General features: G+C 54.5%; 1 pseudogene; it reads left to right on the top strand.

The window, feature by feature from the left end:
• The window catches only part of LOC130024570 (vacuolar protein sorting-associated protein 33A-like), a 49896-nt pseudogene that overhangs the window by 18120 nt on the left and 9770 nt on the right, over positions 1 to 22006 (top strand).

Here is a 22006-nt window from a genome sequence, read left to right as displayed (position 1 = left end):
TGGGGCTCTGTGTCTAGGCACACCTCGGGGCACAGGCTGTCAGCCTCTCTGTTCTGGAATGTGCCTTCCTGGTGATGACTTAAACTTGGTGCTTGCTTGCTACTTTGCATGCCTTTGGGAGAAATGAGCATTTCTCCCACTTCTGAGTTGCTCGTGTGTTAATTATGTTTCAGCGTCTGAAGACTTCTTTGATATGTTAACCGTCGAGCAGGAGTTTATGTCTGGAATAGACACTGATCAGGTACGTGAACACTAAAACTGTTTTAGCCGATAGTTAACGAGATTGGCAAACAGAACTCGAGGTAGGAAAGGAATCGCTTTGATTCCTGTGTCTGGCCTAAATAAATACCTGTCAGAGCAGTGCAAAATGTGCGGAAAGAGATTCTGCCAAGGGATAGGTTTCTGTTGACCGGGCGTGGTGTGTGTGTGTGTGTGTGTGTGTGTGTGTGTGTGTGTGTGTGCGCGCGCGCATGTGTTCCATTGCTGTTTGCTGTCCTCAGAGAAACAAGACCCAGCCCTGAAGCCCAAGACTATTGAAGCCCATCAGGGATTATTTAAGAGCATGGGTTATATGATCCCTTTTCCTGTCTGCCTGTCAATAAATCCCGCATTCTCACTTGCAGCAAGCAAGCGCCCAAATTCCCCACAGTCCCTGCTACTTTACTGATGCTGCTCAGGTGTCGCTGACAAGTGGGACAGTTGCACCCGCCCGTAGCCCCTGGAGCTTAGGTTGTCCAGGGAGTGTGGGCAGGAGCGTGAGCCAATCTCCAGCCTCTCCTTGATTGGGCCTCTCAGGGGCCGGGGAACGCCCAGGACTGCAGGCCCAGACCCGGCTCTCACACATGAATCTGCCACAACTCTAGGTCAACAGTTACATGGAGGACTGCATCGCCCAGAAGCATCCACTCATCAAGGTGCTCAGGCTCATTTGCCTGCAGTCGGTGTGCAACAGTGGGGTCAAGCAGAAGGTTCTGGATTATTACAAAAGAGAAATTCTCCAGGTCAGTGTTTCTAAGTGACTCATTTGCCAAGGAAGAAATTTATTAAAAAGGCAGTTGGCCTTGCATGTGCCCACCTGGGCTCGATCCCCGGCACCCATATGGGTTCCCTGAGCCCCACCAGCACTGATCCCTGAGCACAGGAAGTGGGGGGGGCGGGCAAAAGCAAACAAAACAAAGGAGACATCTGGACAATAGCACGTCAGGAGGTGTGGTTGGCCTCCTTTTCTTACTCAGTTATTTCAGTACACTGTCATCTATCTTCCTTACGGTGGGCCCATGCATTCTGACTTTAAAGTGAAAATGTGGGGTCCAAAGAGCTAGAAAGGGGCTGGAGCAATAGCACAGCGGGTAGGGCGTTTGCCTTGCACGCAGCCGACCCTGGTTCGATTCCCAGCATCCCATACGTTTTCCTGAGCACCGCCAGGAGTGATTCCTGAGTGCAAATCCAGGAGTAACCCCTGAGGATCGCCGGGTGTGACCTGAAAAGCAAAACAAACAAACAAACAAAAAAAACCAAACAAACCAAGAGCTAGAAAGGGGTAAGGCACTTGTCTTGCATGCTGCCGGCTATGACTCAAAATCAATAGTATCAAAATGAGAATGAAAATGTTCGCTCCCTCTTCGGAAGTGGGAGATCTAGCAGGCTCCCCATCTTCTCTGGCAGACATATGGCTACGAGCACATCCTGACGTTACAGAACCTGGAGAAGGCCGGGCTGCTGCGGCCCCAGCAGTGGGGCAGGAACAGCTACCCCACCATCCGGAAGACCCTGCGCCTCTGGATGGACGATGTGAATGAGCAGGTGAGCCGAGTCTTCATGCACACGCATGCACATGCACGCCATCTAATAGGCGAGCTGAGCCTTCACGCACATGCATGCGGACCAACATACACACACAGACCCATACATAGATATACACACACACAGTTCCCCAGTGGTGTGGCATCCTGCTGGTGGGAAGGCGCTGCCCTTGCAGAAGCCAGGACTGAGAGGGGCTTTTTGGGGGATGCTCTTTGAAAATGGGGGCTGGGGGGTGGGAAACGGGGGCCCTTGTCTACTTAGGCCTCAGGGCAGGGGAAGGCTGGTCTGGACTCAAGGAAGCCTCTGGTCAGGGAAAAGGCCAGCCTCAAGTAAGAGGATTGGGGACCAACACAACTGACTCACTGTGGGCAGTTGGGGCTGCTGGACTCAGAGTCACTGTGAGAGAGGGGGGGTTTCAGACTGGGGGTGACTGTGATGCTGGGGGCTGTCACTCTCACCCTTGGGAGATTTGGGCTTGGCTGTGCCCTGGGGCCTCGCCCCCTGGAAGAATGCCTGAGAGTAGCTTGGCTGGGCTTAGAGCTCTCCACATTCCCTCCCCCCTGTGGGCCAAGTTTCTATAGGAGAAGTTTCTCACCAAATCGATGAACAGTTTTTCTTCTGTGGGGGTCGGATGGAATCTTTCCCGGGCAGACAGTTGAATGTTCAGACCCAGCGGTGCTGGGGTTTGGCCACGCACCTGCCCTCTGCACGTGCTGCCGGGCACTGGCACCTTCCAGCACACAGGGTTACCAAGCAGCTTTCTGAGATTGGTTTGAGACAGGACTCAGGGCCAGGAGAGGTGAGGGCAGAGCCATGCGTCAGCTCTGCACCACCAGGTCTGATCCATAAAGCTGTAAGGGCGGGGGTGGGGGAGAGAGAGAGAGAGAGAAGGAGAGAAGAGAGAGATTGGGAAATTGGGTAGAGGGTGGAGATGGCAGGGCTGAGCAGGGTAGGCTGGAGCACACTGTGTTCCTCCCCAAAGTCAAATCCAGGATGGCAGCGTGGAGGACGTTTGCCTTTAATGCAGCCAACCCAGGTTGTGATCCCTGAGTGCAGCACCAGGAGGGAGCCCTGAGCACCGCAGGGTATGGCCTCCGCCGAAACAAACCAACAAAAAGAGATCCCATGGCCCATTGGCAGAGAGGAGTTGGTTGACTCCAGGTGTCGCTCTCGAATCCCCCGCAGAACCCCACGGACATCTCGGCTATGCCTCCCTCAGCATGCGGCTGGCCAGCTGCTCTCCCAGCCTGGTTGGCGCAGAATCGAGGAATTTCTGCACATCCTCCCAGGTCCCCACTTCGAGGAGTGGCAGCCGCTGCCCAGGTGCCTGCAGAAGAAACGTAGGTTTGTGAGTGATTTTGTTTTCGTGACCCGCCTTTCCCCTTGATTGAGTCTTGGCAAGACCTGAAGACTCTTTTCTTACATTCTCATTTTTAGAAATAAAATTGCTTACATTTTTCACTCAAACTCTTGAGGTTCTGCAGTGTGACCTCAGGGCTGGGTGCAGGGTGTGCGGGAAATTCTGTTTCTCCCACACGCCCGTCCCAGCCTGTTTCCTACTGGTTATTTTCAGCACATATTTATTTGTTTGCTTTGCTTTGGTTTTTGCTTGGGGCTTCACCTGGTGATGCTCAGGGATTACTCTTGGTGGTCCCCAGCGGTCCATATTTGACTCTTTGATGCCTGGGAAGCACCTTCGCACTATACTATCTGTGGGGTCCCCGGGACATTTTCTTTTATAAATGTTGTCTTTTTCTGAAAGGTGGATTTTTGTTTACAAATATGATTTTATATGTTTTGTTTACTATCTTTATGACAGGGAGCACTTCTGAAAAATTTCTCATTCGAAGTGTCAGCTTGGCTCTTAGGGGCGCCCGGGCCAGAACTCTGGCTCTATCTTCTGTGCGGTGAGGTTTCTCCATGCTGAGTCCCTTAAGAGTATCTGTAGACCCAAAAGCATTGATTTATGTGAGTTTTCAATCAGATGTTTTTCCTATGGCATATTCTTCACTGGAAATAGGGAAAATTGGGCATGGCTGGAGTTCTGGCAGGCCGAGTGAGACCCCCCACCCCCCAAGTGGGTAACCACTATCTAGAGTGTGCGTCCCTCAGCCTCAGCGAGAAAGGGAGGGAAAGGGAAAATAAATACTGGAATGAAGGGGAAGATGCAAGGGGGAAACACATCGGCTTGATAATGTCTTCTAAAAACAGCATACCAGGGCCAGAGAGATAGTAAGGTGGGTAGGGCACTTGCCTTGCCCCTGGCAGACCCGGGTTCGTTCCCAAGCACCCCATACGGTCCCCCAAGCCCCGCCAAGTGTCACCCCCAGTGCCAAGCCAGGGAGTCAGCCTGAACCCGTGCACTTCCCCAACGCTTCCGGTGCCTGTCTGCACCCTCTGCGCCCTCTGCCATTGGAAGCTTGTGCAGGTGTGTTTGAGATGTGACCGCATTTCCCTGCTTTCTTGGGTGTGTGCGTTGATTTGTGGTACTGCTGCTGCTGGTCTCAAGACACGACCTTTCTAGAACGCAGGTGCATCACCAGATTTCCGGGCACCCTTTCCCCTCAGCATGTTGGTCTCAGCAGCACCTTAAGAGAAAGAACCCGGGCCTCGCTGTGCCATCGGCCCCTGTGGTTAACGTAAACAAATTTTTTTTTTAATACGGAATTATGGCTGGAGTGATATTACAGTGGCAGGGTGTTTGCGTTGCACGCAGCCAACATGGCCGACCCGCCCCTCTCGGAGAGCCCGGCAAGCTACCAAGCGTATCTCGCCCGCCCGGCAGAGCCTGGCAAGCTCCCCGTGACGTATTCGATATGCCAAACTCAGTAACAACAAAGTCTCCAATGGAGACCTTACTGGGCCCGCTCGAGCAAATGGACGAACAACGGGCGGGCCTTTACTTTTTTCACTTTACTTACGGAATTCTGGGTGGTGTGGAGATAGCTTAGAGGGCTAGAGCCCCAGCATCACCTGGGGAGCCCCGGGTTCAGGACAGGAGGGACCCACACACCACCAGTTATGACCCTAGGGGCTTTTAAAGAGGAATTGCAAGGGCTGGAGCTATGTACATTCGGAGGGCATTTGCCTTGTACGCAGCTGACCCAGGTTCAATCCCCGGCATCCCATATGGTCCCCGAAGCACCACCAGAATAATTCCTGAGTGCTGAGCCAGGGGTATCCCCTGAGCCTCGCCGGGTGGGAGTTGTTAGAGGTGTCTCTGTAGTAATACGCCGTTTTTCAAAATGAATGTTTTGTTTGGGTGCTCCGGGCTGGGCAGGGCCGGGCAGGAGCCGGCTTAGCTGTCCGCAGGCAGACACAGTTCCCACTCTGAACAGTCACCTGGGCCCCTGAGCAGTTTGAAAGAGGCCCCCTAATGCTTTCCTTCCACTGAATCTTCCTCTCTGCTCTGCTCCAATGCGGAGATTCTGGTCGTTTTCTGAGGACTCTTTCGACATCCCGACCAGGATATTTTGGACTGAAGTGTGAGGCTGCACCCCAGACTTGGCAGAGACATCCTACATGATCTTTGGGGATGTTATGCTCAATCTGGGCCAGGCTCTCTGGGAGGTCTCCCTCTCTACCCCGCCCTCAGTCTGCACCCCTCGTCCTCACGCCTCTGCGGTGCACGCCTGTTGGCTGCTGCCTTAGACAGGGTCAAAGATTCCACGATGAGGGGCTGGAGCAATAGCACAGCAGGTAGGGCGTTTGCCTTGCATGTGGCCGACACGGGTTCGATTCCCAGCATCCCATATGGTCCCCCGAGCACCACTAGGAGTAATTCCTGAGTGCATGAGCCAGGAGTAACCCCAGTGCATTGCCGGGTGTGACCCAAAAAGAAAAAAGATAAAAAGAGAGTCCCGCGATGGGCACCAGCAGTGCCGCCCCATCAGGTGGAGTGCAGGTGAAGCGTGTTGCGTGATTTCCCTCCTCTGCTCTCCGCACTTGCTGGGTGAAGGGATTGAGGCACAGGAGAGATCTTGAGGCCCCGCTGGGGACCATGTGTGCTCTGTCAGCCCTGCTGAACCACCCGGCTGGGCGGCGCGTGCGTGGTCTTTGCTCTTTCTGGGCCAAAGATTTTTCTTTTTGTCTGTGTGTTAAATGGACCTTGTGGCCCTTCTCCGAGACCGTGGCTGCCCTCCTGCTGTCCCCTGTGACACTCGCTGCTGTATGTGGGAGAGGCTGCCTGCCCTTCCACAAGCCCAGAGTGTTCTGCTGTGTGGTCACGCGGGCAGGCGGAGGCCAGCCTTTCCTCGCCCGCCCAGCAATGCTCACCCCCAGTAGAGGTGCTGCCTTGGGGCCTCGGTGCTGACTCACAGAGCCTGTGCCCACGCGCCTGGCCCTCTCCCACAGGAGTGCTACCTGGACAGCGACCAGACGGGCCTGTACCACGCGACCAAGGGCCTGATGAAGCTGCTGGCCTGTACGGGACCATCCCCTAGATCTTCGGCAAGGGCGAGTGCGCCAGGGTGAGCCGGGGCGGGGAGAGAGGCCTCTCTCCTGCGGGTGGGGTTTGGGGCTCCACCTCGCAGTGCTCTTGGCTCTGTGCTCGGGCCACCAAAATGAGTCTGTCTGCGTGCAAGGCGTGACCCCTGGCCCCTCTGCTGTCTCCCAGCCCTCTTTCCTTTTCTCTTTTCTGTTCTTTATCTTTTCTTTTCCATCCCTACTCTCCCTCCCTCTCTCGCCCTCTCCCTCCTCCCGCCCTCTCCATACCCTGCAGTGCTCGGGGCTCACTCCTGGCAGGGTTTGAGGGATCGTACGTGGTGCCAGGAATTGAACCTGTGTCAGACACCTGCATGGCAAGCATCCTACCCACCATACTGTCTCAGGCCTATCTTGCTTTATTTTATTGTTCCATTTTTTTCCGCCTTATTTTTAAATTTTGGATTGCCGGGGTCTTTTTAGCTTCATTTTAAAATCCGCCCATTGCTAAAAAGGCTCTCCCTGACTCTGTACTTTGTTCCCAGCAAGTGGCCAATATGATGATGAGGATGAGCAGAGAGTTTACAGAAAGTCATTTTTCATTTCATTTCATCATCCTGTTAATCGTCGATTGCCTCGAGCAGGCCCCAGTAATGTCTCTTTCATCCTAGCCCTGAGATTATATTCACGGCTCTTTAGGAGAATGAGACCCATCATTGTTACTGGTATTTGGCATATTTGGTACGCCACGGGGAGTTTGCCAGACTCTGCCCTGTGGGCAGGCTACATTCGATAGCCTGCAAGTTTGTCCAAAGTAGGAATGAGATAATAAAATGTCATAAAGAAAAGTTCTGATAAGATGGTAGGCCCCGCCTACCATCAGCGGCCAAGACTCAGAGACTATAAAATCCAGATCCCGGACGAGAACAGTGCAGTCTTTTGCCCCCGCGCCTGGGTGTCCCTCGCCGGGACCCCTTGGAGGGGAGCGGGTCGAGCTTTCCTCCCCGCCCCGACCAGGGCTCCGGCAGCCGAAGACCTCCAGGACCAGCCACCACCATGCTGAGACCACTCTCCGCAAAAATGAAGGTACTGGCAGAGGGACAAAGCCACGCGGGTTCCGGGGCCGAGACCTCCAAGCCTACTCGAATTGGAGTCGAGCATCTTCCACCCAGATCCTCCAAATACAGAAAATCAGAATTCAATATTTCCTGTTTTTGATAACCTATTGTTGCTTGATTGAAATGTGGATTCATTAACGCCCCTTGCGACTCAGCTGACATACAAAGGACTCGTCGATGAAATTTATGGCTTCCAGAACAGTAAGTGAAGCGACATCATTTACTAATAAGTTAGCTGAGTAAAATCAATCTCAAAAGTGTCTGTTTTTAAAGGTGTGGCATTTGTGTATAAGTCAGAATACTTGAAAATGTCAGGCACTGACTTTCAGCCCAAGGTTAAAGCGAGCTCGAGCCAGGACACCATCGGGGAAACTGAGGCGAAGGCCTTGTGCAGAGGGCCATGTGGTGTGCAGCCCCGCTGCTCAGGCCGCCCAGGAAGGCGTGAGGAATAGAGCGTTTCTGAGGGGTGCCTGGGTCTGAGGTCAGGGGACTTTGGCCCCGGGTGTTAGATTCTGTAGCATTTCAGATCTGAGTGGGGGCTAGGAAAGCTCACGGGGCTAGTGCCAGGCGCACAGCCAGCGCTCGGTTCCATCCGCGCTCCTGCCTCGTCCAGTGAGCACTGAGCCGGGAGTATCTCCTGCTGGGATACAGTCTGAGAAGTTTCCCACAGTCTGATTGTGTCTTTTCTTCAGAACAGGGAGCCCTAGGCCGCAAGAGGGGTAACTCCGGCGACTTCAGGAGTGGCCCTGGCCGGGGGCTGGGGAAACAGCCCTGGGGATAGAGCCCCGGTCTGGAAGGACGGGGATGCAGCTAACTGCATGGGGTCTCTCTGGGGACACAGAGCCCTGCAGCTGCTGAGTGTTGGCCAAGTCCAGACAGTGCTGTCTGTCCAGTGTGCCAAGCTGGTTATCGCAGAGTGAATTGCGATGGCGTGTGTGTGTGTGTGTGTGTGTATGTGTGTGTGTTCGTGTGTGTTAGTGTGTATGTCACTGCAGTGGTGAATGCGTGGCTCAGTGACAGCGGCCACGGAAGCAGAACAGGACCACACATGGAGGCATTTCCACACACAAAGCGTTTTTCTGCTCTTTAATGATTATGGGGTTTTTTCCGGTTTGTTTTTTACCAGTTGTTCCAAAGGATAACTTCTTAAGTTGCTTCCTTTTGTGGGGACAGTCGTAAGCAGTGCCCAAGTCACTGTGGGGCTGATCTCGGTGATTTTCTGCTCTGTGGGGCCAGTCCGTGGCCCTGGGGCCACCGGGGCTGTGCCTGGCAGCGGCTGGGGGTGATGCCACACACACAGTCCCTCCCCAGACTCCTGCTCCGAGCTTTCACTGGCACGGGAGCACCCCGTGCGAGGGGTCCCCACCTCCTGGTGCTTCTGCAAGTCCCTCGAGGGATCTGGCAGAGGTGCTGGGGTGGCTGGTGCGGAGGTGTGAGAGATGGGGCTTGTGGGGTGCCTCCGGGGGGAAGGCGTTTTGGGAGCTCACAGTCTCTTCACATCACACACTTACTTCTGATCAAACATTTAATTAAGGGAGAGGGCTGGAGTGATAGTACAGCGGGTAGGGCATTTTCCTTGCACGTGGCTCAGCCCGGGTTCGATTCCCAGCATCCCATAGTGTCCCCTGAGCACCACCAGGAGTAATTCCTGAGTGCAGAGCCACTAGTGACTCCTGTGCATTGCTGGGTGTGACCCCACCAAAAAAGAAAAAATTAAGAGAAATCTGAAAAACAAGGATAAATTGGGCTTCCCCATAACCCCCCAGCTCTGCGCCCGTGGCTGGACCGAGGGCGATGGCAGGCCCGTGCAGGAGCTGCGTGCAGGCTGCCTGGGCCAGCGGCTGCTCCTCTGCTTTGAGCTGGAATGCGAGGTCTTGCCGACCTCGTGTATCTCAGCATGTGCTCAGGCCCCGGGTCCCGCGGCCACCGTGGCGTGCTGTCTCCAGACGCTGGTGCCCGGGCTGTTCCGAGGGGCTTAGGATTTGGAAAGCATCCAAGAAGTATTTTTCTTCCGTCGGTCACTTTCTCTCCCCACATTCTCCGATGCAGGAGTTCTTCTTGTTGCTTTATGATTCTCAGCACCCACCCCACAGTGCTCAGGGCCCACACGGGGCAGTGCTCAGAGGAACAGACAGCTGGACTTGAGCATGCGCTGCCCCCGATGACCCGTCTCTCTGGACCCACAGCAGTGGAGCTGATTGTGTGTAGACACGTCGGGATTTGTGTTGAAAGTGGAGGAGATGATTTTTTGAAAGGAACCAACTTGGAGCTAGAGGCAGTACAGCAGTTAGGGTGAGTTTGGTCCCCAGGACCACATATGGTTCCCCCAGTCACTGCCAAGAATTAGCCCAGAGCACAGAGCCAGGAATAAGCCTTGAGCACTGACAGGTTTGGCCCAAAAATCAGAGAAAGGAAACAGAAAGGAAAGAAGCCGTTGGAGCTGTCTCCGGCCTCAAGCAAACTTCCATGCTGAAATGATTCCTGGGATCTTGTTTTTGTTTTTGTTTTTCTTTTTCTTTTGACTTTTCTTTTTCTTTTTCGTAGAGTATCTTGCCTGCATGGCAAAGTCTGGCAAGCTACCCGTGACGTGTTCTATATGGCAAACACAGTAACAAGACTCAAAATGGAGACGTTACTGGGCCCGCTTGAGCAAAATAGATGAACAATGGGAGGACAGTGACAGGGGTCACACTTGGCAATGCACAGGGGTTACTCCTGGTGCTGCACTCAGGAGTTACTCCTGGCGGTGCTCAGGGTGCCATATGGGATGCTGGGACTCGAACCTGGGTCTGCCCCGTGCAAGGCAATCACCTTCCCTGCTGTGCTATCACTCCAGCCCCATCCTGGGCTCCTCTTGGCTTGTTGAAATGTCGGTATAGACTGCATGCACTTGCACGCGCCAGCAGGACAGACCTGCAGTTAGGCCGCCCTGAGGCATGTTTCCTCGGGTGGCCCCATCCTGAGTTCAGTTCGGGCTGGCAGTGGCAGGAGGCGTCCCGCGGGCCAGGCCAGGGAAGCCGTGCGTGAAAAGCGTGAGCGTCCTACGCTCGTACGCATCTAGTGACTCAAAGCCCAGTGCTCTCCCCTGACAGGAAGTCTCTGGAGTCTCACTTGGGTGTCCCCTCCCGTGCAGGTCATGTAAAGCTGCCACCCAAGAAATTCGCCCTGAAGAGGCAGGGTGACGGGCAGGACCTGCCCACAGAGTCCAAGAAGGTACCGCTGAACTCAGCCGAGGAGCTCTACGCTGAGATCCAAGACCGCAACTTCAACGCCGTGGGCGCCGTGCTCAGCAAGAAGGCCAAGGTGATCTTGGCCGCCTTTGAGGTGACTGGGGCCTGGCGCCAGGCGGCAGGCGGGCTGTGGGCGCCCGGGGAAAGGTGGTGCCAGGCCCTCTCCTGGTGTCAGGTCCTTTGCCAGTCATCATCTGCACTCCCTGTCCCTCCCTCCTTCCTCCCAGCTGCTGGTGGTGGCGGCATCTCCACTAGCTCCTGCATCTAGGGAATTCGGGTTCAGCCGGAGCAGGCTGGGAAGGCGTGTGATAATGAGAGCACAGTCCCCGGCCCCCAGCTTCGTTAGCACCTCGCGCCCTCCTGCTGCTCATTTAGTTTGGGTTCAGCTCACTTTTGAAACCTGAATCAGTAAAATGATAGAAGCTGAATTTTTTAACTCTGGGGGAAGTTTTTAAAAATCACTTTTTCCCTTGAAGGGTGATTTCCTGATTTCATCTTTTTTAGGAGTTATCTCCACAATATCAGTATTTGTATTTCTTTGGGGTTTTTTTTTTGTTTGTTTTTTGAGGGGAGGCACACCCAGAGGTGCTCAGGGCTAACTCCTGGCTCTGCGCTCAGGGATCACTTCTGGTGGGCTGAGGCAACCACATGGGATGCTGGGGATCGAACCCAGGCTGGCCGCATGCAAGGCAAGCACCTCGCCACTGTTCTGTCACTCTGACGCCATGGTTGTTGTATTTCTGAAGTTGCTTTTGTCTCACTTGGGTTTTGCTTCTTATAAAGCTATGGATAAGAAGTGTCAGGCATTCACTGTTCCAGCTCCGAGCTCGCCATGGTGTCCAGTTCCCTCCCTTCCCGCTGCCAGTGCTCAGGGCTGGCTCCTGGCAGGCCTCGGGGTTCTGTGGGGAGGCCGGGCACTGAGCAAGCACCTCCCACACTGTATAGCTTGGACCCAGGAAACGTTTTACACTTGATTTGCTATTGTTGAGGTCTCAGGCTATACGAGCGTTAGCTTTTGTGGCTTCAAGGCACAGTTTGCTGAGCTCCACATCCCTGGCAGGGACCATGCAGTGTCAGGTGTGGCCTGCGTGGGCCCTGGGCTCCCTCCCGTCCACATGGTCTCCCAGTGCTGCAGGATGTGGCTGTCGCAGTACCTGGACCCACCAACCTGCCTTTTCTATTTTCCTGTGGCTGTGGGATCTGGTTATAGCCTAATTCGTTTTGTGTCCATTTCTCACACTAAAAATTAAGTTGGGGGAGCCGGAGTGATAGCACAGCAGGTAAGGCGCTTACCTTGCATGCAGCTGACCTGGACTCACTCCCCAGCCTTCCATGTGGTCCCGGTGCATGCCAGGAGTGATCCCTGAGTGCCAGGCCAGGAGGAAAGCCGGGGCACTGCCTTGCACGTGATTCAAACATGCCCTGGGCAACCCAAAGACCCAAATTCTTAAAAATGCACTCTTGGCAACCAGAGCTGGAGCTGGGGCACATTGTGTGTGTGGGGGGGGGGGGGCGTGGGAGGGTGGGTGGCCTGGGTGCATTCCCAGCACTGCTTTGGCTGTGTCTGGGGCATGCCCCGTGTGTGTGTGTGTGTGTGTGTGTGTGTGTGTGTGTGTGTGCGTGTGTGTGTGTGTGTGTGCGTGTATCTGTGTGTGTGCGTGTGTGCACACGCACACACACAGGTGTTCGAGGCCCTGAGTGCTGTACCCAGTACTGTCGTGACCTTCTCCCCTCCCTCAGGAAAGGCACAATGTCAAGACGGTGGCCGAGATCAAGCAGATTGTCTCCCAGCTACCCCACATGCAGGTGACACGGGGCTCCCTGGCCAACCACACCTCCATCGCTAAGCTCATCAGGGACGTAACGAGTGAGTGCCCTGTCCCGGGCTCAGGCTCAGGGTGTGTCACTGGCTCCCTGCTACTTCTGGGGGGGCCCCCCGGCTACTTTTTCACTTGTGCATTGTTCCCTGTGCCAGCCGCTGTGTCCTCACAGAAATGTTCCGAGTGTGACTGTTGGGTTCTGCGGGGTCAGGTGGTGCAGCAGGACTCTCCCAGGCTCTGGGTGGCGCCAGCACTGCTTCGCCAGACCTGGCAATACTTGCTGAGGTTGGTTTCAGTCTGATGTGGCGAGGAGCTGGAGTTGGAGCGGTACTGCAGTGCCTGGCACACAGCCGGCCCGGGTTGGATCCCGGAGTCCCATATGGTCTCCGAAGCCTGCCAGGAGTGATCCCTGAGCACCACCGGGAGTGGCCCCCAAAGTAACCAAAGTAAAATGCCCTTGGGAAATTGCTTTAATTAGTGTGAAGGGGAAGCTGCTAGGGCCCAGGCCCTGGGGCTCTGTGTCTAGGCACACCTCGGGGCACAGGCTGTCAGCCTCTCTGTTCTGGAATGTGCCTTCCTGGTGATGACTTAAACTTGGTGCTTGCTTGCTACTTTGCATGCCTTTGGGAGAAATGAGCATTTCTCCCACTTCTGAGTTGCTCGTGTGTTAATTATGTTTCAGCGTCTGAAGACTTCTTTGATATGTTAACCGTCGAGCAGGAGTTTATGTCTGGAATAGACACTGATCAGGTACGTGAACACTAAAACTGTTTTAGCCGATAGTTAACGAGATTGGCAAACAGAACTCGAGGTAGGAAAGGAATCGCTTTGATTCCTGTGTCTGGCCTAAATAAATACCTGTCAGAGCAGTGCAAAATGTGCGGAAAGAGATTCTGCCAAGGGATAGGTTTCTGTTGACCGGGCGTGGTGTGTGTGTGTGTGTGTGTGTGTGTGTGTGTGTGTGTGTGTGCGCGCGCGCATGTGTTCCATTGCTGTTTGCTGTCCTCAGAGAAACAAGACCCAGCCCTGAAGCCCAAGACTATTGAAGCCCATCAGGGATTATTTAAGAGCATGGGTTATATGATCCCTTTTCCTGTCTGCCTGTCAATAAATCCCGCATTCTCACTTGCAGCAAGCAAGCGCCCAAATTCCCCACAGTCCCTGCTACTTTACTGATGCTGCTCAGGTGTCGCTGACAAGTGGGACAGTTGCACCCGCCCGTAGCCCCTGGAGCTTAGGTTGTCCAGGGAGTGTGGGCAGGAGCGTGAGCCAATCTCCAGCCTCTCCTTGATTGGGCCTCTCAGGGGCCGGGGAACGCCCAGGACTGCAGGCCCAGACCCGGCTCTCACACATGAATCTGCCACAACTCTAGGTCAACAGTTACATGGAGGACTGCATCGCCCAGAAGCATCCACTCATCAAGGTGCTCAGGCTCATTTGCCTGCAGTCGGTGTGCAACAGTGGGGTCAAGCAGAAGGTTCTGGATTATTACAAAAGAGAAATTCTCCAGGTCAGTGTTTCTAAGTGACTCATTTGCCAAGGAAGAAATTTATTAAAAAGGCAGTTGGCCTTGCATGTGCCCACCTGGGCTCGATCCCCGGCACCCATATGGGTTCCCTGAGCCCCACCAGCACTGATCCCTGAGCACAGGAAGTGGGGGGGGCGGGCAAAAGCAAACAAAACAAAGGAGACATCTGGACAATAGCACGTCAGGAGGTGTGGTTGGCCTCCTTTTCTTACTCAGTTATTTCAGTACACTGTCATCTATCTTCCTTACGGTGGGCCCATGCATTCTGACTTTAAAGTGAAAATGTGGGGTCCAAAGAGCTAGAAAGGGGCTGGAGCAATAGCACAGCGGGTAGGGCGTTTGCCTTGCACGCAGCCGACCCTGGTTCGATTCCCAGCATCCCATACGTTTTCCTGAGCACCGCCAGGAGTGATTCCTGAGTGCAAATCCAGGAGTAACCCCTGAGGATCGCCGGGTGTGACCTGAAAAGCAAAACAAACAAACAAACAAAAAAAACCAAACAAACCAAGAGCTAGAAAGGGGTAAGGCACTTGTCTTGCATGCTGCCGGCTATGACTCAAAATCAATAGTATCAAAATGAGAATGAAAATGTTCGCTCCCTCTTCGGAAGTGGGAGATCTAGCAGGCTCCCCATCTTCTCTGGCAGACATACGGCTACGAGCACATCCTGACGTTACAGAACCTGGAGAAGGCCGGGCTGCTGCGGCCCCAGCAGTGGGGCAGGAACAGCTACCCCACCATCCGGAAGACCCTGCGCCTCTGGATGGACGATGTGAATGAGCAGGTGAGCCGAGTCTTCATGCACACGCATGCACATGCACGCCATCTAATAGGCGAGCTGAGCCTTCACGCACATGCATGCGGACCAACATACACACACAGACCCATACATAGATATACACACACACAGTTCCCCAGTGGTGTGGCATCCTGCTGGTGGGAAGGCGCTGCCCTTGCAGAAGCCAGGACTGAGAGGGGCTTTTTGGGGGATGCTCTTTGAAAATGGGGGCTGGGGGGTGGGAAACGGGGGCCCTTGTCTACTTAGGCCTCAGGGCAGGGGAAGGCTGGTCTGGACTCAAGGAAGCCTCTGGTCAGGGAAAAGGCCAGCCTCAAGTAAGAGGATTGGGGACCAACACAACTGACTCACTGTGGGCAGTTGGGGCTGCTGGACTCAGAGTCACTGTGAGAGAGGGGGGGTTTCAGACTGGGGGTGACTGTGATGCTGGGGGCTGTCACTCTCACCCTTGGGAGATTTGGGCTTGGCTGTGCCCTGGGGCCTCGCCCCCTGGAAGAATGCCTGAGAGTAGCTTGGCTGGGCTTAGAGCTCTCCACATTCCCTCCCCCCTGTGGGCCAAGTTTCTATAGGAGAAGTTTCTCACCAAATCGATGAACAGTTTTTCTTCTGTGGGGGTCGGATGGAATCTTTCCCGGGCAGACAGTTGAATGTTCAGACCCAGCGGTGCTGGGGTTTGGCCACGCACCTGCCCTCTGCACGTGCTGCCGGGCACTGGCACCTTCCAGCACACAGGGTTACCAAGCAGCTTTCTGAGATTGGTTTGAGACAGGACTCAGGGCCAGGAGAGGTGAGGGCAGAGCCATGCGTCAGCTCTGCACCACCAGGTCTGATCCATAAAGCTGTAAGGGCGGGGGTGGGGGAGAGAGAGAGAGAGAGAAGGAGAGAAGAGAGAGATTGGGAAATTGGGTAGAGGGTGGAGATGGCAGGGCTGAGCAGGGTAGGCTGGAGCACACTGTGTTCCTCCCCAAAGTCAAATCCAGGATGGCAGCGTGGAGGACGTTTGCCTTTAATGCAGCCAACCCAGGTTGTGATCCCTGAGTGCAGCACCAGGAGGGAGCCCTGAGCACCGCAGGGTATGGCCTCCGCCGAAACAAACCAACAAAAAGAGATCCCATGGCCCATTGGCAGAGAGGAGTTGGTTGACTCCAGGTGTCGCTCTCGAATCCCCCGCAGAACCCCACGGACATCTCGGCTATGCCTCCCTCAGCATGCGGCTGGCCAGCTGCTCTCCCAGCCTGGTTGGCGCAGAATCGAGGAATTTCTGCACATCCTCCCAGGTCCCCACTTCGAGGAGTGGCAGCCGCTGCCCAGGTGCCTGCAGAAGAAACGTAGGTTTGTGAGTGATTTTGTTTTCGTGACCCGCCTTTCCCCTTGATTGAGTCTTGGCAAGACCTGAAGACTCTTTTCTTACATTCTCATTTTTAGAAATAAAATTGCTTACATTTTTCACTCAAACTCTTGAGGTTCTGCAGTGTGACCTCAGGGCTGGGTGCAGGGTGTGCGGGAAATTCTGTTTCTCCCACACGCCCGTCCCAGCCTGTTTCCTACTGGTTATTTTCAGCACATATTTATTTGTTTGCTTTGCTTTGGTTTTTGCTTGGGGCTTCACCTGGTGATGCTCAGGGATTACTCTTGGTGGTCCCCAGCGGTCCATATTTGACTCTTTGATGCCTGGGAAGCACCTTCGCACTATACTATCTGTGGGGTCCCCGGGACATTTTCTTTTATAAATGTTGTCTTTTTCTGAAAGGTGGATTTTTGTTTACAAATATGATTTTATATGTTTTGTTTACTATCTTTATGACAGGGAGCACTTCTGAAAAATTTCTCATTCGAAGTGTCAGCTTGGCTCTTAGGGGCGCCCGGGCCAGAACTCTGGCTCTATCTTCTGTGCGGTGAGGTTTCTCCATGCTGAGTCCCTTAAGAGTATCTGTAGACCCAAAAGCATTGATTTATGTGAGTTTTCAATCAGATGTTTTTCCTATGGCATATTCTTCACTGGAAATAGGGAAAATTGGGCATGGCTGGAGTTCTGGCAGGCCGAGTGAGACCCCCCACCCCCCAAGTGGGTAACCACTATCTAGAGTGTGCGTCCCTCAGCCTCAGCGAGAAAGGGAGGGAAAGGGAAAATAAATACTGGAATGAAGGGGAAGATGCAAGGGGGAAACACATCGGCTTGATAATGTCTTCTAAAAACAGCATACCAGGGCCAGAGAGATAGTAAGGTGGGTAGGGCACTTGCCTTGCCCCTGGCAGACCCGGGTTCGTTCCCAAGCACCCCATACGGTCCCCCAAGCCCCGCCAAGTGTCACCCCCAGTGCCAAGCCAGGGAGTCAGCCTGAACCCGTGCACTTCCCCAACGCTTCCGGTGCCTGTCTGCACCCTCTGCGCCCTCTGCCATTGGAAGCTTGTGCAGGTGTGTTTGAGATGTGACCGCATTTCCCTGCTTTCTTGGGTGTGTGCGTTGATTTGTGGTACTGCTGCTGCTGGTCTCAAGACACGACCTTTCTAGAACGCAGGTGCATCACCAGATTTCCGGGCACCCTTTCCCCTCAGCATGTTGGTCTCAGCAGCACCTTAAGAGAAAGAACCCGGGCCTCGCTGTGCCATCGGCCCCTGTGGTTAACGTAAACAAATTTTTTTTTTAATACGGAATTATGGCTGGAGTGATATTACAGTGGCAGGGTGTTTGCGTTGCACGCAGCCAACATGGCCGACCCGCCCCTCTCGGAGAGCCCGGCAAGCTACCAAGCGTATCTCGCCCGCCCGGCAGAGCCTGGCAAGCTCCCCGTGACGTATTCGATATGCCAAACTCAGTAACAACAAAGTCTCCAATGGAGACCTTACTGGGCCCGCTCGAGCAAATGGACGAACAACGGGCGGGCCTTTACTTTTTTCACTTTACTTACGGAATTCTGGGTGGTGTGGAGATAGCTTAGAGGGCTAGAGCCCCAGCATCACCTGGGGAGCCCCGGGTTCAGGACAGGAGGGACCCACACACCACCAGTTATGACCCTAGGGGCTTTTAAAGAGGAATTGCAAGGGCTGGAGCTATGTACATTCGGAGGGCATTTGCCTTGTACGCAGCTGACCCAGGTTCAATCCCCGGCATCCCATATGGTCCCCGAAGCACCACCAGAATAATTCCTGAGTGCTGAGCCAGGGGTATCCCCTGAGCCTCGCCGGGTGGGAGTTGTTAGAGGTGTCTCTGTAGTAATACGCCGTTTTTCAAAATGAATGTTTTGTTTGGGTGCTCCGGGCTGGGCAGGGCCGGGCAGGAGCCGGCTTAGCTGTCCGCAGGCAGACACAGTTCCCACTCTGAACAGTCACCTGGGCCCCTGAGCAGTTTGAAAGAGGCCCCCTAATGCTTTCCTTCCACTGAATCTTCCTCTCTGCTCTGCTCCAATGCGGAGATTCTGGTCGTTTTCTGAGGACTCTTTCGACATCCCGACCAGGATATTTTGGACTGAAGTGTGAGGCTGCACCCCAGACTTGGCAGAGACATCCTACATGATCTTTGGGGATGTTATGCTCAATCTGGGCCAGGCTCTCTGGGAGGTCTCCCTCTCTACCCCGCCCTCAGTCTGCACCCCTCGTCCTCACGCCTCTGCGGTGCACGCCTGTTGGCTGCTGCCTTAGACAGGGTCAAAGATTCCACGATGAGGGGCTGGAGCAATAGCACAGCAGGTAGGGCGTTTGCCTTGCATGTGGCCGACACGGGTTCGATTCCCAGCATCCCATATGGTCCCCCGAGCACCACTAGGAGTAATTCCTGAGTGCATGAGCCAGGAGTAACCCCAGTGCATTGCCGGGTGTGACCCAAAAAGAAAAAAGATAAAAAGAGAGTCCCGCGATGGGCACCAGCAGTGCCGCCCCATCAGGTGGAGTGCAGGTGAAGCGTGTTGCGTGATTTCCCTCCTCTGCTCTCCGCACTTGCTGGGTGAAGGGATTGAGGCACAGGAGAGATCTTGAGGCCCCGCTGGGGACCATGTGTGCTCTGTCAGCCCTGCTGAACCACCCGGCTGGGCGGCGCGTGCGTGGTCTTTGCTCTTTCTGGGCCAAAGATTTTTCTTTTTGTCTGTGTGTTAAATGGACCTTGTGGCCCTTCTCCGAGACCGTGGCTGCCCTCCTGCTGTCCCCTGTGACACTCGCTGCTGTATGTGGGAGAGGCTGCCTGCCCTTCCACAAGCCCAGAGTGTTCTGCTGTGTGGTCACGCGGGCAGGCGGAGGCCAGCCTTTCCTCGCCCGCCCAGCAATGCTCACCCCCAGTAGAGGTGCTGCCTTGGGGCCTCGGTGCTGACTCACAGAGCCTGTGCCCACGCGCCTGGCCCTCTCCCACAGGAGTGCTACCTGGACAGCGACCAGACGGGCCTGTACCACGCGACCAAGGGCCTGATGAAGCTGCTGGCCTGTACGGGACCATCCCCTAGATCTTCGGCAAGGGCGAGTGCGCCAGGGTGAGCCGGGGCGGGGAGAGAGGCCTCTCTCCTGCGGGTGGGGTTTGGGGCTCCACCTCGCAGTGCTCTTGGCTCTGTGCTCGGGCCACCAAAATGAGTCTGTCTGCGTGCAAGGCGTGACCCCTGGCCCCTCTGCTGTCTCCCAGCCCTCTTTCCTTTTCTCTTTTCTGTTCTTTATCTTTTCTTTTCCATCCCTACTCTCCCTCCCTCTCTCGCCCTCTCCCTCCTCCCGCCCTCTCCATACCCTGCAGTGCTCGGGGCTCACTCCTGGCAGGGTTTGAGGGATCGTACGTGGTGCCAGGAATTGAACCTGTGTCAGACACCTGCATGGCAAGCATCCTACCCACCATACTGTCTCAGGCCTATCTTGCTTTATTTTATTGTTCCATTTTTTTCCGCCTTATTTTTAAATTTTGGATTGCCGGGGTCTTTTTAGCTTCATTTTAAAATCCGCCCATTGCTAAAAAGGCTCTCCCTGACTCTGTACTTTGTTCCCAGCAAGTGGCCAATATGATGATGAGGATGAGCAGAGAGTTTACAGAAAGTCATTTTTCATTTCATTTCATCATCCTGTTAATCGTCGATTGCCTCGAGCAGGCCCCAGTAATGTCTCTTTCATCCTAGCCCTGAGATTATATTCACGGCTCTTTAGGAGAATGAGACCCATCATTGTTACTGGTATTTGGCATATTTGGTACGCCACGGGGAGTTTGCCAGACTCTGCCCTGTGGGCAGGCTACATTCGATAGCCTGCAAGTTTGTCCAAAGTAGGAATGAGATAATAAAATGTCATAAAGAAAAGTTCTGATAAGATGGTAGGCCCCGCCTACCATCAGCGGCCAAGACTCAGAGACTATAAAATCCAGATCCCGGACGAGAACAGTGCAGTCTTTTGCCCCCGCGCCTGGGTGTCCCTCGCCGGGACCCCTTGGAGGGGAGCGGGTCGAGCTTTCCTCCCCGCCCCGACCAGGGCTCCGGCAGCCGAAGACCTCCAGGACCAGCCACCACCATGCTGAGACCACTCTCCGCAAAAATGAAGGTACTGGCAGAGGGACAAAGCCACGCGGGTTCCGGGGCCGAGACCTCCAAGCCTACTCGAATTGGAGTCGAGCATCTTCCACCCAGATCCTCCAAATACAGAAAATCAGAATTCAATATTTCCTGTTTTTGATAACCTATTGTTGCTTGATTGAAATGTGGATTCATTAACGCCCCTTGCGACTCAGCTGACATACAAAGGACTCGTCGATGAAATTTATGGCTTCCAGAACAGTAAGTGAAGCGACATCATTTACTAATAAGTTAGCTGAGTAAAATCAATCTCAAAAGTGTCTGTTTTTAAAGGTGTGGCATTTGTGTATAAGTCAGAATACTTGAAAATGTCAGGCACTGACTTTCAGCCCAAGGTTAAAGCGAGCTCGAGCCAGGACACCATCGGGGAAACTGAGGCGAAGGCCTTGTGCAGAGGGCCATGTGGTGTGCAGCCCCGCTGCTCAGGCCGCCCAGGAAGGCGTGAGGAATAGAGCGTTTCTGAGGGGTGCCTGGGTCTGAGGTCAGGGGACTTTGGCCCCGGGTGTTAGATTCTGTAGCATTTCAGATCTGAGTGGGGGCTAGGAAAGCTCACGGGGCTAGTGCCAGGCGCACAGCCAGCGCTCGGTTCCATCCGCGCTCCTGCCTCGTCCAGTGAGCACTGAGCCGGGAGTATCTCCTGCTGGGATACAGTCTGAGAAGTTTCCCACAGTCTGATTGTGTCTTTTCTTCAGAACAGGGAGCCCTAGGCCGCAAGAGGGGTAACTCCGGCGACTTCAGGAGTGGCCCTGGCCGGGGGCTGGGGAAACAGCCCTGGGGATAGAGCCCCGGTCTGGAAGGACGGGGATGCAGCTAACTGCATGGGGTCTCTCTGGGGACACAGAGCCCTGCAGCTGCTGAGTGTTGGCCAAGTCCAGACAGTGCTGTCTGTCCAGTGTGCCAAGCTGGTTATCGCAGAGTGAATTGCGATGGCGTGTGTGTGTGTGTGTGTGTGTATGTGTGTGTGTTCGTGTGTGTTAGTGTGTATGTCACTGCAGTGGTGAATGCGTGGCTCAGTGACAGCGGCCACGGAAGCAGAACAGGACCACACATGGAGGCATTTCCACACACAAAGCGTTTTTCTGCTCTTTAATGATTATGGGGTTTTTTCCGGTTTGTTTTTTACCAGTTGTTCCAAAGGATAACTTCTTAAGTTGCTTCCTTTTGTGGGGACAGTCGTAAGCAGTGCCCAAGTCACTGTGGGGCTGATCTCGGTGATTTTCTGCTCTGTGGGGCCAGTCCGTGGCCCTGGGGCCACCGGGGCTGTGCCTGGCAGCGGCTGGGGGTGATGCCACACACACAGTCCCTCCCCAGACTCCTGCTCCGAGCTTTCACTGGCACGGGAGCACCCCGTGCGAGGGGTCCCCACCTCCTGGTGCTTCTGCAAGTCCCTCGAGGGATCTGGCAGAGGTGCTGGGGTGGCTGGTGCGGAGGTGTGAGAGATGGGGCTTGTGGGGTGCCTCCGGGGGGAAGGCGTTTTGGGAGCTCACAGTCTCTTCACATCACACACTTACTTCTGATCAAACATTTAATTAAGGGAGAGGGCTGGAGTGATAGTACAGCGGGTAGGGCATTTTCCTTGCACGTGGCTCAGCCCGGGTTCGATTCCCAGCATCCCATAGTGTCCCCTGAGCACCACCAGGAGTAATTCCTGAGTGCAGAGCCACTAGTGACTCCTGTGCATTGCTGGGTGTGACCCCACCAAAAAAGAAAAAATTAAGAGAAATCTGAAAAACAAGGATAAATTGGGCTTCCCCATAACCC

This window comes from Sorex fumeus, unplaced genomic scaffold (genome assembly GCF_029834395.1).
Source record: "Sorex fumeus unplaced genomic scaffold, SorFum_2.1 ptg000029l, whole genome shotgun sequence".
NCBI classification, from domain to species: domain Eukaryota; kingdom Metazoa; phylum Chordata; class Mammalia; order Eulipotyphla; family Soricidae; genus Sorex; species Sorex fumeus.
Note: the sequence above shows the minus strand (reverse complement) of the source record. Positions and strands in the feature narration are given on the sequence as shown.